At 41.3% G+C, this 16,971-nt stretch overlaps 1 long non-coding RNA gene across 1 annotated transcript in view; it reads right to left on the minus strand.

Moving 5' to 3' along the window:
- Nucleotides 1-16,971, minus strand: part of LOC138526539 (uncharacterized) — a 204,266-nt gene that overhangs the window by 119,951 nt on the left and 67,344 nt on the right. Inside the window, exon 3 of the long non-coding RNA XR_011283614.1 lies at nucleotides 9,485-9,628. This is a non-coding gene — a long non-coding RNA (uncharacterized lncRNA). The remainder of the gene's footprint in view (nucleotides 1-9,484; nucleotides 9,629-16,971) is intronic.

The raw sequence follows: 16,971 nt of genomic DNA on the forward strand, positions 1-16,971 counted from the left end.
TAAGTATACCGAATGTCAACTTTGCTGTTGGCCGTGGAATGATCATATATGTTTTTTGGGACGGAGCCCCCATGGCCGAGGGTATTAGTGCTGGTCCATTTACTGCGTCTTCTGTGAGTTATTTTGCAGCATCGATAGCAGCCAACTGGACTTTTGATGTTCCTTCCACTTGAGTGATCTGAATTACTTCTATTTACGTGGTGTGTGGTTCCATAAGCATAACATCCTGTGTCACGACGGGAGCAGCTGTCTTTTGGAGGCCTGAAACTGCTACTCTTTTCTTCGGACTGGACGGTTGGTAAAGTACCCGAAGTTGTTTGTATGGGAACTTTTGCCTGGCTTTGACCTTTTTTTTGTGGTGGAGGGATCTCAATTTGGCAGTCCTGCCTCATTTCTAGAGGATATGTGTCGCTGTCATTTGACATTATCTGTTTCAAACAGCCCAAGACAGTAGTTATGTCATTATTATCTCTCATTGCCAAGTCACTCAGCCTATTCTGCCGAGATACATTTTTTTTCCTGCTTCTTTGTCAAGCCGTATTCGGAGCATTTCATTTAAGGTTTCCATTTTTGTTATTTTTTCAGTTAATGTCCCCAAAATTGTTCAGTTGTTATTAGCTACTTCATTTAAGGATTCATAAAGTTTTAAAAAGGGGATTAATGCCAATGATGTTGCAGCTAAAACATTGTTGTGAATTTGGATTGCGGCTGCAACCGACAGATTCGATTTGTTTGAACATTCCTGCTCGATGTTACTTCCTTGGTCTTTATTTCCTGAGTTTGTATACTCATTGCCGCTTTGGGCGTGGTTTCTGGAGGTTTCTGTTGTCAGTTTTCCAGTTTCTCCCGTGTTTTGCCCATGTTTAGGCGTGTTCAGGGTAATTAGTGCACTTGATTTTGGGCGTTCGTGAATGTATCTTAGTGATGGAGTACTAGTGCGATCATTTCGGATTTGTTTACAAGCTGGGTGAAGCTGTGGTGGCGTTAACTCCACTCACATACCGCAATAACCCACCTTCGTTTTGTTTGTTTTTGAGAAACTCTCTGTCAACCTTTCCTTCATTAACTCGAAATCAGCTTTCAGGTGCTCTATTAGGCTGGCCACCCGTCCCGCCAAATCAAGCCCTTTAGATATCGAGTTTGCTTCACTTGATGAATGGTCAGGTGTTATGCACTGCCTATTAGTCGGTAGATATGGCATTGAATATATTGGGGATTTGCCCCTATTGAGGCGTGGTGTTTCGCCCTTCGCGGTAGTCAATTCTTTTATGTTTTGATGACGTCTGTGGCTTTCATTTAGAGCGGTCTGTATTGCTTTTGACCTCATTTTAGGCGACATTGTGTATTCGTTTTTGGAATTCATGACATCGTTTTCGCCATTTTTCTTTGACACATTTCTGTCATATTGGATTTCTATTCATGGTGCCTTTTCGCATCCTGCCGTAGTTGGAGAAGTAAATTTAAACACATTTGATTCAGTTGTCAATCGAGGGACTTCCATTTCCAGAAGTTCGATGTGTTTTACGTCGAACGGCGATTGGAATGCAGAAATGTTTATCTCAACCGCTACTGTACTCTTGACGGGAAGTGTGTCCGTTTCAATCGGAGCGTGATCACCCGCTCCGGCATCCCCATAGCCAGCGACCTCCGTCTTTGCCCGTGGGGCGGTCAAAGCGGCGTCTGTGTCGCTCAGTGTTAAATGACATTCGGTCTTTCGTGCATGCCAACGCCAGAACTGCCAATTGAGGTACTGATTCCCACTGTCTCGATCCCTGAGACTGAAGTGGAGACCAGTCGTACCCCCCCAAATCAGTTGTTGATGAGTTTTCCTCATCTAGCGAGGACGATATGCTAGTTTTCTGATTTTTGACATGAAATTGTTTTGTTTTTTGTCAAGTCGAAGGCCCCAGGTCGGCCATTGCTCACGAGTCTGCTTACTTGCTTACTCCTGCGGACTGCTGCAGACTGAACTCAGTGCCCGAACTCTGTGCGTTCCTGGAGTTTTTAAAGGAGGTGGGGGCTCGCCAAGTTAAAGGGCCAGTCAACCAAAAGCCGAAGCACAAAAACGCCAGACAGTAGCTGCAGCTCCTCTCACAATCAGCTCCTGCTGCAGACTGAACTCGGCGCCCAAACTATATCTATACAAAATCACATTAATTAAAAACCATGTGCACTAGGATCAATACAGATGCATCCCTGTACTTAGCATTAGCCGAACAATGCCTAAAATCAGTACCTTCTAAGATTAATAACATACAACTTAAAGTGCAAGGTGTAATAAAATGAGGGCTGTATGTTATGATCATAGATTTTGCTATTGGAAGTTAGAACATGTTTTACAAGTGCCGGGGAAGCTGCAGAAGAAATTATATTGGTAGTGTTCCTCACATTTTCTTTAAGGACAAAGGCTCATTTAAATGTTTCTTTTTTTTTTAAAGTAGACATTTCAATTCCATCAGTTATGCTGCGTTATGTTCTTAATATTTCTAAAGTGAAAGCTAATGCCCCTTGGAGGGGCCAATGTGCATAAAAACACTGTGCAGGAAATACATTCTGGCAAGATCTATCTCCGGGGTTTGCAAGCTGTGGCTGTCTAGAGCGTTTGGACTACAGCTTCCATGACTCCTCTAGAGTTCATGGGAATTGTAGGCCAAAACAACTGGAAAGCCAAAGGCTGCAGACCACTGATCTAACTTCATGAGGCCCTAGGGCTGCATTAGTCAACTAAATTATTTTGGGAATAGAAATGTCTATGCTTTTCCTGACACAGAAGTGCTCATCAATTTTGCGCAGGGAATGTGTAATGATAGATTGGAGGCCTGTACTAAAAATGATAATTTGTCATTGTATTTAGGATTTTACTTGCACAGTATTCCTATGAGCAGGATTCTCAATCGCCGATGGGTCAATATTTATGGTCTCCGACTTTTTGGAAACCGGCATGCACACAATGACCTGCACAAATCTCCCTTCAACTTGCAGGTGACAGAGTTGAATGCAGGCATGGCTAACAGTGCAGAAGTATAGAGGTATGAGAAAGGTAACTCAAATGCGCCAACTTGATTGATTTATTTTTATAATATTTGTTGGTGAGTCAAATGAACGTCCAGTGGATAATATTAGTTCATGTCCATATTCATAGTGTGAGAGAAAAAGAAAAAAGAAAACCACTTCAAAGTTGGTGATGCTCTCAATAGTTCTTTAATTGAAAAAACATTAATATTTAGACGTGGTGTCATCATCACACCTTGTTGCATCCAAATTAAATCTCGCTCTCAAGTTTTTGAAAATAGACTCAATTTTGCCTTCTTACAGAGCAATGTTAGATATTGTTTTCTGTGTTATAATTAATTATATTCCCCTTATTCCGCTTAGTTGTGTTCTCGACACATGTTTCCCCATTGTAAGTGTCAATGGTTCATCAGGAAAAAATTGGTTTCTGTCAGGAATGGATAGAAAAAAGGGAAAAGAAAGGGAATAGTTATTCTAATAAAGAATAATTGTTTAAGTATAGGAATCATGTCTGTCTCTAATCAAATTATAACTGTACAAGAAAAAAAATATCGATTTGTTGAGACTCACCCTGATTTGATTGTATGTCTGATAAGATTCCGTTGATAATGTCCAAATGGTCATTGTTAACTTCAAAGTTACCAAAATTCTTTTAACTTGTTATGGGTCAAAAATAACGACAGCTGCAGGGAAGAGAGAGGTGTATATAGCCTCCATTTAGGAATTGAACATTTTAATGGTTGGAGAAAAGCATAAGTTATTTTCAATTGTTAGCTTAGCTAATAATTTAGCAGTTTCCCGGAAAGGGGTGAAAAATGTCTGTCTCGCCGTGATAAGCAGAAACAGCAGCTTCCTGCGCTGGTTGCGCGGCCTAAATGACTTAATGCACACTTTTTATAGTGCAAGCGGTGCGCAGTGACATCATCACATCACGCACGTTATCTAATGCAACGCAGTGATGTCATTGCGTCACTTACGCTCATGGAGGCCATTTTTGGAGCAGGTAGCTCGTACATAGTGAAAAGTGTTACACTTTAGGATATTTGAACATCAATGAAGTAGTCAAAATATCCTATATATGAAGACCTTATGGGTTTAAGTTGGAGGTCAGTTGCTATATCGAATATGTTTTCCTTATAGGCGTTTTTGTTCTAATTTAAGAGAAAAATTACTAGCTTGCTTTAAATAGTTCCTAAAGTCAAGGATAAATAAAGTTTAAATCAATGTAGAAGAAAATGAAAGGATAAGGTCAATTTCTTTCTACAGAAAAAGAAAGAATCTAAACACACTAAGTCATTGCATTTTTTGTTCCTGAAAGTAAATAATTGCATTAGAAGACATAGATTCAAACTCTTGACTAATGACGTTCCCCTATGTTGCAAGAAACATGGATTATCTACAACCAATTATACATTTCTGTATCACAATTCAGACCTGATACACACGTGTCCATGATACAAATCCATTTACATTCTTGTTTGGGTAACAGTCCTTCTTTGTTGCCCCCTCTGGGGGATAAAAGTACTTTCTCCAAGCCAAAAATCTTAAGGTTTGAGATTACAAAGGATGGGTGATTTGTGATGATATGAACCGATATGGGGGATCTAAGATCCTTGTTTCGGATAGCCCTTATGTGTTCAAAGATTCTCACCTTTAATTTCCTTGTTGTGCTACCAATGTAAAGTTTTCCACAAATGCATTCAATTCCATATATAACATATGTCGAATTACAGTTTATTAATTTATTGATTTGTTTTGTTTTCCCATTTGGAAGAGAAATTTCCTTTTTTCCTTGATGGAGAAATGGGCATAGCTTGCAATGTCCACAGTTATAAGTGCCCTTTATGGAGGTCTGAAAGAAGGTCTTTTTTGCCCTAGGAATAGGGCTAAGAAAACTTGGACTGATCACATTTTTAATTGTGGGTGCTCTCCGAAAACAAATACTTGGAGAGTTGTCTAGGTGTTTCTGTAGACTAGAATCTGTAAGGAGAATATTCCAAAATTCAGATAATATCCGTTTGATTTTCTTAGCTTCAGTGCTGTAGGTGGTGATGAACTGGGTTTTCTGTCTAAGAGTACCAGTTTTCGGTTTGTCTGTGAGTAGAGACTCTCTCGAGACTTGCTCTGCTTTGTTAATGGCTGTTATTATGTTTCTTGATCCATAGCCTCTCTGTTTGAATTTTAAAAAGATTTTTTGCAGATTGTCTTGGAAGGTGAGAGGTGTACTGCAATTTCTCTTAATCCTGAGGATCTCCTCATATGGGATATTGCTGATGGCGTGTCTAGGATGGTGCGATGTGGCAAAGAGGAGACTGTTGCCGGCTGATGGTTTTGTAAAAAGTTTAGTTTGGATCTGTGCATTTTCCACAAATATTTCTAAATCCAAGAACTCTATATTTATGCTACTAGCTGATTACGTGAAGGATAAATTGTATACATTATTGTTGAGATGAGTGACATAGGTATCTAGTTGCTGAGTGTCGCCTTCCCAGATTATCAAAATGTCGTCTATGAAGCGACCCCAGAACTTAATGTTGTTGCGAAAGAGTGGACGTTTCCAAGCATGCTGTAATTTGAAAAAGCCCATAAAAAGGTTTGCGTATAACGGGCCAAATTTAAACCCCATTGCTGTGCCTTGGAGTTGTTTGTACAGAATATTATCAAAAATAAAGATATTGTGATGAAGGCAACAATGTAGCAGTTCAATAATCATTTTGTTTTGCTGAAGGAAGGAAACTGATTTTGGTTTTTAGAAAAAACATTGTACTTTCCAAACCTCTGTTGTGCTGTATGCTGGTATATAACTGGACTACGTCCAGAGTCACAAATAGGTAATTTTCTTCCCATGGAATAAGGTTAATTTGTTGGATTATATGCTTTGAATCTTTAACAAATGAGGCAAGGTTTGCTGCCAAGGGCTGGAGGCGTGTATTGATGTACTGTGAAATATTTTCTGAGCCAATGCCATTTATTATAGGTCGAAATGTTGGAAAATCTTCATATGCTTTATGTACCTTTTGGTAGGAAATACATCGCTGCCAAAATAGAGTTCTTGCATGATAGGCCATGGTATTTGTTGTCACTGAGAAGATCTTGCTCATACCAGATTTTAATTTTTTCCTTACACTTATTTTCTAAGGTAGGTAAAGGGTTACTGGATAGTTCTTCATAGCAATCTATCATGTTTAAATGTTTTAGACCTTCCCTGATGTAATCTGTTCTGTTTAGTAAGACAATTTTCCCTACTTTATCCGCTGACTTGGTTACCACAGATTTGTCCTCTGCCAATTTTCTGATGGCTAATCTTTCTTCCTTGGTTAAATTAATTGTTGATTTTGTGTAGTTATTGCTTAGATAGTTCTGCCTTATTTTATTGCTGACTGCTTTCTGGAAAACTTCAATAACATTTTCAGAAGAAAGGATGGGTATAAATGTTGATTTAGGTCTGAGATTGGTTTCCTCTGATAAGTAGGTTGATATACCTTGTTCTTCCGAGAAAATATCTTTTGTGTATAATTGGTCTTCTTCAATGTTAAGTAGGTCTATTGTGTCCTCGACCATTTTGTCTATGAGTGGTGATGGAGTTGATGTTAAAGATTGTTCTTTTCTTATTGGTGTTTCTTTAAAAAATGTCTTTAATTAACATTTTCTGCAAAATCTAAAAGGTTCAATTGTGTTTGGAAGCAGTCTCCTATGTACGTTGGGCTGAAAGAAAGCCCTTTGCTTAGAGCTGATGTCAGATCTGGTGTGACTTGAAAATCCGATAGATTGATGACTAAGTTTATCCTCTCTTCCCTTATTTTTGAGCTCTTGTTTCTACTCCTTGATTTTCTTTTGCACATTTTGCTTCCTCCTCTCTTGCCTGTGAGACGTTTAGGTGAGAAGTATTTTGAGGTTGTTGTTGGTATTGTGGTGCACCACGGTACATTGTATTGTATGTGCGAGAGCTCTTTCTGTGTCTCAAAACTTCTTCCAAAAAAGGACATATTTTTGGTTTAGGATTTTGGTTGTTTCCAGATGTTGAGTCACTGATCGAAGCTGTTGATGCTACAATTGGTTCAGTTTCAAGTAAATCCTTGTCACTCGAAGTTTTAATATCTGAGGAGGATGGTGTAGAGGGGTTACTTTTATCCATTTGATTTCGACTTTTTTATTTATTTTAAATTGTTGTTTAGTGTTGACATCATATTTTCTTTGAAATGTGAAAATTCTGTTGTTGATATAATCATCCTCATCTCTAATGAATGTTCTTTCTTTTTTAATTTTAAGTTCTTTTTCATAATTTACAAGAAAATCATCCAAGATTTGATCATTTTTAAAGGTGATCTCCGGGCATTGTAGTGCCTTAATTGCCTCTTTAGTATCTTCTATATCTTTCATTATTTTTTCATGCGTCAATGCTGCTTGATTTATAAACTGCATCATCATTTCTTTTGACGTGTTATTCAATAAATGTACCTAGTCATTAAATGCTATTGTTTCGTCTTCATCAAAAGGAGGGAAAATAAAATTTGTAGACCTCTTGGGATCCGATTGACTTCCAAATACATTTTAAGTGTTTTCATTTCCCACCTTTTGTTTAGTTCTTGTTTACTCAAATTTTCGAATTGTTCAAATAAATGTCTCAAGGAGTAGTTGTTGTTCTGTGTGGAGGTAGATGGGCCTGTTTGGATTTTTTCTCATGAATGTGATTGAGGGATATACTGAAAGCCCATCAGGATTCCAGCCCTTGAGGCCTGGAGTTGGACAGCCCTGACCTAGAGCTTTTACATCAAACAGCAGTGGGCTTCTAACACTTCTGTGTTCCATAAGGGAGATGGGCCTCATATTAATAAGAAAGTCCGGTAAAGAAACTGAAATCCAGCTACAGAACAGCCTTTTCCTACACTGTCCTGTGGTGATGTGGTTCACAAATGCCTTCTGACACGACTGTTGGGAGGGCGGGTACATGGCAAAAGTGCTGATAAAGATATATGCACCTGAGAGTGCCATCCGCCCCTCTTCTATTCATAGTGGTTGTTGGCTACTCTAGGTGTCCTTTTCAAAATACTAAGAGCCAAAAAATACAAATGTTCACCCACTCCATGTTACTGTTGAGTATTAGGACAGGCGTAATTTGCAGACTCCAGAACAGCCACTACATCACAGATGGAATCCAACCCAACACCTGATCAGGGATTCATTCTTCATTTCTTTAAATTACCTTTTTATGATCTTTGAAACATTGTCAAATAAGTTACATTCCCATCCCCTATTTTTGGTCTCAAGTGATCCATGCAATGTTTGAGTGACCAAGCCATCTGATCACAGTACTAGCATTTGAGATCACCACAGACAGGTTCCACGTGACAGTGCAGTCCACAACAGGGTTAACCCTTCCCAGGACAACTTTCCACCAGGCCACCAATTGGGATCCTGACACAAATTGATCAACATTTTTAACCTGTTTTTCTTAACACCCCCATCAGCTTCAATTAATTAGTCTTAACCGCCAGCTTGAACATTTTTTGTGTTTTTTCATTAATCTCTCTGGGGTACAGTTGAAGCTGCATTAACATACATTGGGCAAGATTGATCTTTCTAGAGTCGATTTACATTCCGCCAAAGATTTACTTAGTATTAGCTCAGATTACCAATTGACCATGTTTATAGGCAAAGTTACCTGTGATAATAACTACACTGCTGTTAGGCCTCTGCCATAACCTTAATTACAATTAGTTTGTTGTAAACTGTTGCCTCAAAAGTGAAGTTGCTCTGGGTGTGCGTAAAAGGTGACTCCATATCACCAGAAACGCCATGTTCCAGACAAGGGCTTTGCTTTCACTTTAGGTATTTTTTTCATTTGAAATTAGCCCAAGACTGCAAGTCCAAGAATACAATTGATGGAGAAATGAAAGCCCAGGACTGGATCGTGGTGTCCCCAGTGGCATGAAGGCAAGAATTAGCAGTAGCATTGTGGCTCAAACAACCTGAAATGAAGTTAAATAACAATTTTAAAAAAGCGCAAGATCCAATTTGTTCAGCCATGTTGCTAAAAAGGAACAATACTGTAACCTACAATTACTGCCTGCTTTAACATTGGGGCCTGGTACAATGGCAGATAATGCTGGATTTATAGTCCTGCGAGAAGGAGTACTGCCGCATTCAAAACAATGCAGGTTGAGGAGTCAGCAATACAGGATAAACCAGGCAAATGACAAACAAATAGAACAGGCGTCACGTGGGCAGCTTCTTATGCCAATGGATCGTGATAATTTTCCAGAAACACAATCACCAGGCTTCGGAGTTGTGCAAATGCAAAGGATGCATGAAAATACCACAAAAGCTAATTTAAAGGTTTGGGCAAAAATTGCAGGGGCAATTATCCAGCAATCATTCGAAGCCCCTTCCATCCCCACAGACCTATTTTATGTGCAACGTTTCCAAAACTCAAAAGAACACTTGATCGCATAGAGAAGCAAGGATTACAAACCTCTGACAACAGGTTTTTCTCCTATGCTCTGTATGTTGCTGATGGCCACCTCAACAGAGTTTTCAGGGAGCACTTCTGCAAACAGGTAGCCCAGGTAGCAAGCGCAGCATGAGGCAACAAGCAGACCCACTGCTTTGAGGACATCTGTGACCCACAAGAAGACAACATGTAATGCTCAATACGTTTTGAAGTGCAAGAACACAATATATAATTTATATAATATTTCACCTAATTCTGTGAAATTAAAATGATAGAAACACAAATTGTACAGTTACGTTTTTTCAAAAAGAAATATTGTTAAAGTCTTTAGAGTATACACTGTGTCCCAAGGAGGGAGTACCAGAACACATTGGGGCCACCATTGGAGTCATCACATGATTTCGTAACATAAAAGAATGATGTTGCACAAAATGGAGAATAACCAATGGGGAGCCCTCCCCCCGCTCCAGAGTACCCCGCCGGGGGGGTTCCGAGTGCCAATGGCCGGCACTCTCCGATAACATGGCAATTAGGACCACTCTGGATTTAATGAATCTCATTGCCCAAGTTGGGCTGTCTGTCCCCAAATAGTGGGTTCATATCCCAGGGATCCCCCTTTCCAGATCTCAGGGATGGGTTAGGGGACCTAATGTGGCACATGGAGGGTTTCTCACATATCAGAAGAAAGGAGACTTCTGCAATCATGAAGTGCATCTCCTGCTCTAAAAAGCAACACTTCTGAGTGGCCATACTCAGGACAGTGTCCAACAAAGACACTCACAGGCTGATCGGGGACTTAGTGTCCCAGCATGCTTCTTTAGCATGGTTACAGCCACCAACCCCCCACCCTATGGATTCCCCACATCTAGGCCAGGTCACCTCCTGGGATGTCGAGATGTCTTCCAGATGGTCGCTGGACCCCTCTTGTCTTAAGGGCTCTATTGTGGACAGGTGCATAGTTCTAACTCAATGGAAGCCCTGCTGAATTCCTCATGGATACAAGAGCAACAGTGAACATACTCTGTGAGAAAGCACATAAAATAAGATGTCACACCCTCCAAAACTAAAAACATCCAGTGTAGACATCTACCCATACGGATCAACCACCCCTCTACCATGCCGCAGAGTGATAACAGCAATGTGCTCATGCCAATCTCACTCCGCACATTTTCAGTTGGACTTCAAGACAGATGGACAGTGGATGCATTCTCAGTTTTCGAATGGCAATGGACATGGGCCTGGTTCATGTACTATACAAAATCATGGCACATGAGTACAAGCACATAGGGACAGAAGGACATGTTTAAACTACATTTCCAGCGTTAGAGGACTGGGCAAATTACGAGACTGTAAAGTGAGACTCCACATCGACCCATCAGTGAAACCAGTGGCCCAACACAATTGGGGCATACCATTCAATATCCAGAAGCATGGAGGGAGAAATCCGAAAGCCTGTGAACCAGAACATTATTGAACCAGCAGTAGGACCTAACCCATGGGTATCTCTCATAGCACTGGTCCCAAAGAAGACGGCTCGATAAGATTATGGGCCTCATTACGAGTTTGGAGGCAGCCATGCCCTTAACAAGGGCATGGCTGCCTCCAAACACGGGTCCGGGTTCCCTGAATGGGGGAATACCCAGCCATTCTGACCTTGGAGGGCCCGGTATTTCCCCATTCAGGGAACCCAGACCATCCCCATTCGAGCCCCCATAGGGCTCAATGAGAAAGGGAAGCATGCTAACAACTGGCCTGTTAATGACGCAATGAGACAGCCGCGAACTTTTTTTCTCAATTCGAGAGGGCTATAGCTGAGGATATCCCAAAATGAAAAGCAAGGGAAAAAGCCATTTGCATGTCAAAATAATTGCAAATGTCATTAGTCTAGAGGTGAGAGGGTGAGAGGGTGGCTTGAGGTAACCAAGTGAAATTAGGGATTTGGAGGGGGCCAGGGGAATGAGTTTGTCACACAATGCTTTTCTGTAACCTCGGCTATAACCTCGAATAGCAGATATCTCATGTGTCACAGAAACAGTGGGGGGAGAGGGCCAGGGAGGGGGAGAGGGCAGGGGAGGTGAATAGGCCATCTGAGGTATGGGGGAGCTGGCACAGATGATGGGGCACTTGGTGAGGGCCTGGGGGAGCAAGACATAATTTTTTTCCCAGCCTTTTTTTTCGATATTTGCGGCTATAATAAACTACAGATAGCCATTGCTATCTGTAGTTCATATATAAAAATGAATAAAGATAGCCAAGGTTAACTGTAGTTCGTGTGGGAGCGCGTAGAGTTAAGCTGGTCATAACTTCCTACATCCACTGAATTTCAAGGGTTTTGTTGTGTTAAATCTGGTCGACTTAACTGCACTTTAAAGTTTTTTCAGTATCATTGTATCCAAAGCTGTGTCTTTTCGGTATATAGATCACAACACTCCCACTATATAAGTCGCAGGTTAAACATTTTGCTGTGCTTTCTAAAGGTGCCCTACACATAGCAAAGGTCTAGTTTAGCTGGAATTAGGTTTCCAGGACTCTAGATCTGGAAGGTGCTGAATAACAGTGTTTTAAGTCACCTTAAACTACTAGCGACTAAGGGATATAGACTTTCAGATTATGCTTAACAACCTGGGTCCAGGTAATGTGCCAAATTAATTGATGGGATGACAAGACTGCTTACATACGTGCAGACTTCTAGGTAGAAAATATGATCGTTTGAAATCCAAAGTATTACAACAAAACCTATTTTCATTTGAACTCCCTTCCCAGGCGACCTTAGACACAAAAACGACTTCATAATGCCCACCACCTACCTCTTAAGAGTCAGACAAATATCATCACAATGAAACACGTGGATTGGAGCCAATGGTGCTTCAATGAATTGAAAATCGATGAAATGTGGGATGGAAACGGCTATACTGGGCTGGGAACTGTCGTAGCTAGATCTGCAATGGGGCTTTACCAAAGACTGCTAGACAAAGGTTGCCAGTTTTGTAAGAATTATTATCTTTAAAGATGATGAGCAAAATAAATATTCTGCCTTTAAAAATACTATTGTGGGTGGCCAATTTCAGACTTTAATGTGTAACCCAGAGCAGTTGGGTCCTGCGGTTTCCCCACTTCCTCAAAGCTTTGCCAGCCCTAAAGATAAGGAGTGTATCAGCTTTTACCTTCTAAAAACAGACAAATACTCCCAGAAAATAAAAATAGGGTGTACAAATACTCCCAACAAAAAATAGGTAACACACACATGACCTTGTGTCCCTGTATTCATCCACACAGCTGCAGGGGTAGGTTTGGACGAGAAGTTCACTTTAGTACCACAGGAAGAAACTACTATTACTGCCTGATATGACTACATCAACATGTATCTCTTATGTGTATGAATGAACTAGGTGCAAAGAAATATTTATTACAAAACCATTTAAGATTTACTGTTAAAAAAGATGTTTACTCACTTATAAAAATACTCTATTTTACTCACAACATTAAAAAATAGGAAGTAAGATACTTCAACTTCAAAATCTTATCTGGAGCACTGGCTTCGCCACTTGCCCATTTGAACCACTGCCCTTGTTCGTATGTGGTGCACTACAAGAGATCAAAAAAATTAAAACACAAAAATCTCCACCAGATTACCCCGATAACAATCCTAAAATACTATGACCGACCAGACAAATGCCAGGTAACTCGCAGCCGAAGCGACTAAACTAACTGCACAATGGACACTGGAAGACATATTCCACCAATTCCTAAACTCCAAGGCGGCAAAACGAGACGACCCCTCGAACTGTTCCAATTGCCCCATTTCCTTTCTTCACATGTGAAACAAATAAATCTCTCAACAAATGGCTCGCCATAAAGGGCTACAAATCAAACAAAATCCTATCACAAATGGGGACTTTAAAAAAAGAAGTGAATAACATTCAGGAAATGCACGCCTGCCCTGTGACCATGAACTGTATAAACATATCGAACCAGGCAATGCACCAAACTTTTCCAAACTGATAAATCACGCGTTGGATTGTTGAACTCTCATAATTTTACTAAAAAGCATTAGTCCAATGAGACACTAAGAGATCCACCATTACGCAGTAGACGGCCTACTTCTCTGCGGTATCCAACCACCTCAAACTTGCCAATTAAAGATCAGATAATGCCCGTCCAATAGTTAGACAATATCTTAAAGAGTGGGTTTAGCTGCCTCATTACAGATTCAGTAGTAAAGATAAGACATTGGGGGTCTCATTACGTTTATGGAGGCAGCCATGCCCTTAACAAGGGCATGGCTGCCTCCATACAGGGTCCCAGTACCAGGTTCCTACAATGAGGAATAACCGGGTCATTCCCACTTTGGAGGACCCGGTAATTCCTCCTTGAAGGAACCCATCCCCATTCCCATTTGAGCCCCCATAGGGCTCAATGGGAATGGGGAGGGAGCTAATAACGGGCCTGGTAATAACGGGCCCGTTATTAGCTCCCTGGTCCCCTCGCGGGACCCGCAAAGGACGTCTGGTCTGACCAGGCGTCCTTACACGGTGCCGCAAGGGGACCTCGTAATAGGGCATCCCGTAATGAAGGGTGCCGATCCCGTACCAGCACCCTTCATTACGGGACCGCCAGGGTCGTAATGAGGACCCAGGTATTTGGGGGGAAAAAACGGCCATTTAAACACCCATCAGTTAACAGCCTTGAGTAGTACCAGTACACATCTGTGGTGGAATTCCAATGGACAACCACCAGATGACAATATATTGCCTTGTTTCAACGTGCAAAAACAGCAATTTTGAACTCAACCGAAGAGGTGGAGGCAAACATGGCACAAAGTCCCTTTCATGTGTAAAAAAAAAAAACAAAAAAAACCTGCGAAGGTCCTCTTCAACACAGGGACACACGATTTTCCACTGGAACACTGTAAGGGGCCGAAAAAGTGGGTATTTCTGATGCCCACTCACTGCCTGACCCTCATGCATTCAAAGACATGTACAGCAAAGGTGTGAAGGACTACTGTAGACAATCCATTTCCACCCTCAAAATAAGGTTACAAATGGATAGATACCGCACTATTCAAAATGGATTTTTCTGAAATACCACCAGCGGGAACTGCACTACTGTTACCACTGGTGCAGTGGTAATATTGCAATTGGGCTGATTTTTCAAGTTACTAATCCATCATTTCTGCAGGTGTGAATCCACCTCAGAAATCCACCAAACCGGTTATGAAGCCCTTAATCATTTTCCAGTCTTAAGATCTTTTTCCCCCACAGATATAAGATATAATAAACCGCAACACCATCTTGAGCAGTCCTAGTGGGCCAATCATCCGGGATAATAATAATAATTTCGCATTTATATAGCGCTACGAACCCTCAGGTATCTGAGCGGTGCTTATTATTACCCACGGTGTGTGGTGCTCATTTATCGACCTCGGAAGGATGAAAGGCTGAGTTTGTCCCTGCCGGGATTGAAACCTGCGTTAGCAGGCTCTGCACAGATGTCAAAGCGAGATGCCAGTGAGGTTGTAACGCTAGTCTTTCTTGGCTTTGAAGAAGAGTTTGACACAAGCAACCACTACATACTGTACTGGAAAGCAGCATTTCTACATTATTCTTGCCTTTTCTTTTTTTGTTTGATAAAATCACCCGACTTGGCCACCTCACCAACATATGTTGACACCACTTTGGATCAATATTTCTTGGATACATGGTGAGGACACCATTTCAGGATGCTGTTCATCATTTCACCTCTAGGGGTCTCTGCATTTCAATGAGGGTTGAAGCCCCTGCCACAAATACATTGTAAGGAGTGTGTGATGTAAAAGTCCTTTCGAGCACAAAGCCCTTCAGGCACTTGTGGGTTCTAGCAACACTGGTGGATGCAACAATGAGCTCCTCCAATACTGTAGACCTGGGACCAGTGGGGAGCCAGTTGAACCCCTCATCAACTGGGTGGACTGCTTAATCAATTTGGCATCAGATTTCAAACAGTTACCAAAGTTATTCCATTACCAGACACATTTGACACCATTGAGTGTTAGGAGTATTAGTGTTTATACGTTGCTCTTAATGTATTTATTATTCCTTGTTTTAATGAGATACAATAGTCTAGTTTACTGTAAAGTCACTATTATATAGAGTACTCCATTTATAAGTGTCATCGTACACAGCTCCCGGAAATCAAAAGACGTGCACCTTTTACAGTAGATGAAATTGTACAGTTGATCCAACAAAATACAGTAAATTCCGCAGATGCAACTCACTGAGGCAATGGGTCTTGTATCACAGACAAGGGTGCGTCATGTGTTGGCCAACATCATAATGGCCATCATAAAGGATGCAGAGTAAAGTCAAAACCATGACAGGGAACCACATGAACTTGCAGTAGCATTATTGGCCATCCTTGTTCAAAGGTCGTGCTGCCAGTAGGAGGTACAAGGTGGTCGAGAGTCAGGATCATGTGAGCTGCATTTCCTTTTCCAGTTATAGATCTAGGGCAAGGTGGGCACCGCGACATCTACAGCACTACACAGAAGACATGCATCCTGTAGGTCTCTGTGGAAATAGACCTCCAGTGCAGCTCCTGCGTTGCAAGGGGCATCGCACTAATGTACTCCATTAGACGTATACTACATGCTGTGCTGTAATTCTAGGTCTCAGGCAAAGATTTGAAAGCCAACCTGATTTGCATTTTAGAATGAGACTGCTAGAGGAGAATTTACAGTAGAGCTTGTGAAGGTGGAACTACAATGCCTTCCAAGTGAGTGTGACTGGGGGGCTCCAGGTGACCCCCACTCCCCCACCATAGCATGGCAGCACTTCAAACATAAAAAGGGCGTTTGTATAACTGGAGCTTGTGCGGACATGGCAATGGCCTATGCAGTGCTTAAAATCGAGCGAAGGGATTGCCAATTGCACATTTTCTGTTGGTTCAACTCTGAACACAGCATTTGCCAAGACCTGGAAAGATCTGGTGGCACAGATCTCCAAATGGCGACTGGCATATTCTACAACAAGAAATGGACAAGGTCATGCAAAAAGCCAGCCTTTGTCAATAATCCCATATTGTGATGATGTCGCTGCAATGGAATGGAAGACACATTGCATGCATACAGTTCCAACACAATGTCATATGTGACCCATTGCTTTTGATGGGCCAATTAGCAAGGCTTCTCTGCTTCTTAACCTGAGGACCAAGGTACTGTTTGATCTATCAAGCATGCGTCACGGGGATCACACCCAGCACATTAAAGCATTCATTAAGGGCAAGGTCAATTAATTACTGTGGATACTTTGCATAAATGCCTGGCCAGTTTCGATTACCCACTTTCTTAAATTCCACCTCCCCTTTTAGTCTGGGAAGTCTCTCTTGCATCCACTTCAGACCAACACAAAACAACTCTGCAAAAAACACTAAAAGATGGCAAGCACCCCACCTCCAGATGAATGCCGGCGCATTTTCTCACGTATTCCTTTATGCATTTACTTATTTTTGCATTCCTGTTGAATCAATATCGG

This window comes from Ambystoma mexicanum, chromosome 7p (genome assembly GCF_040938575.1).
Source record: "Ambystoma mexicanum isolate Mex_15411 chromosome 7p, UKY_AmexF1_1, whole genome shotgun sequence".
Taxonomy (NCBI): domain Eukaryota; kingdom Metazoa; phylum Chordata; class Amphibia; order Caudata; family Ambystomatidae; genus Ambystoma; species Ambystoma mexicanum.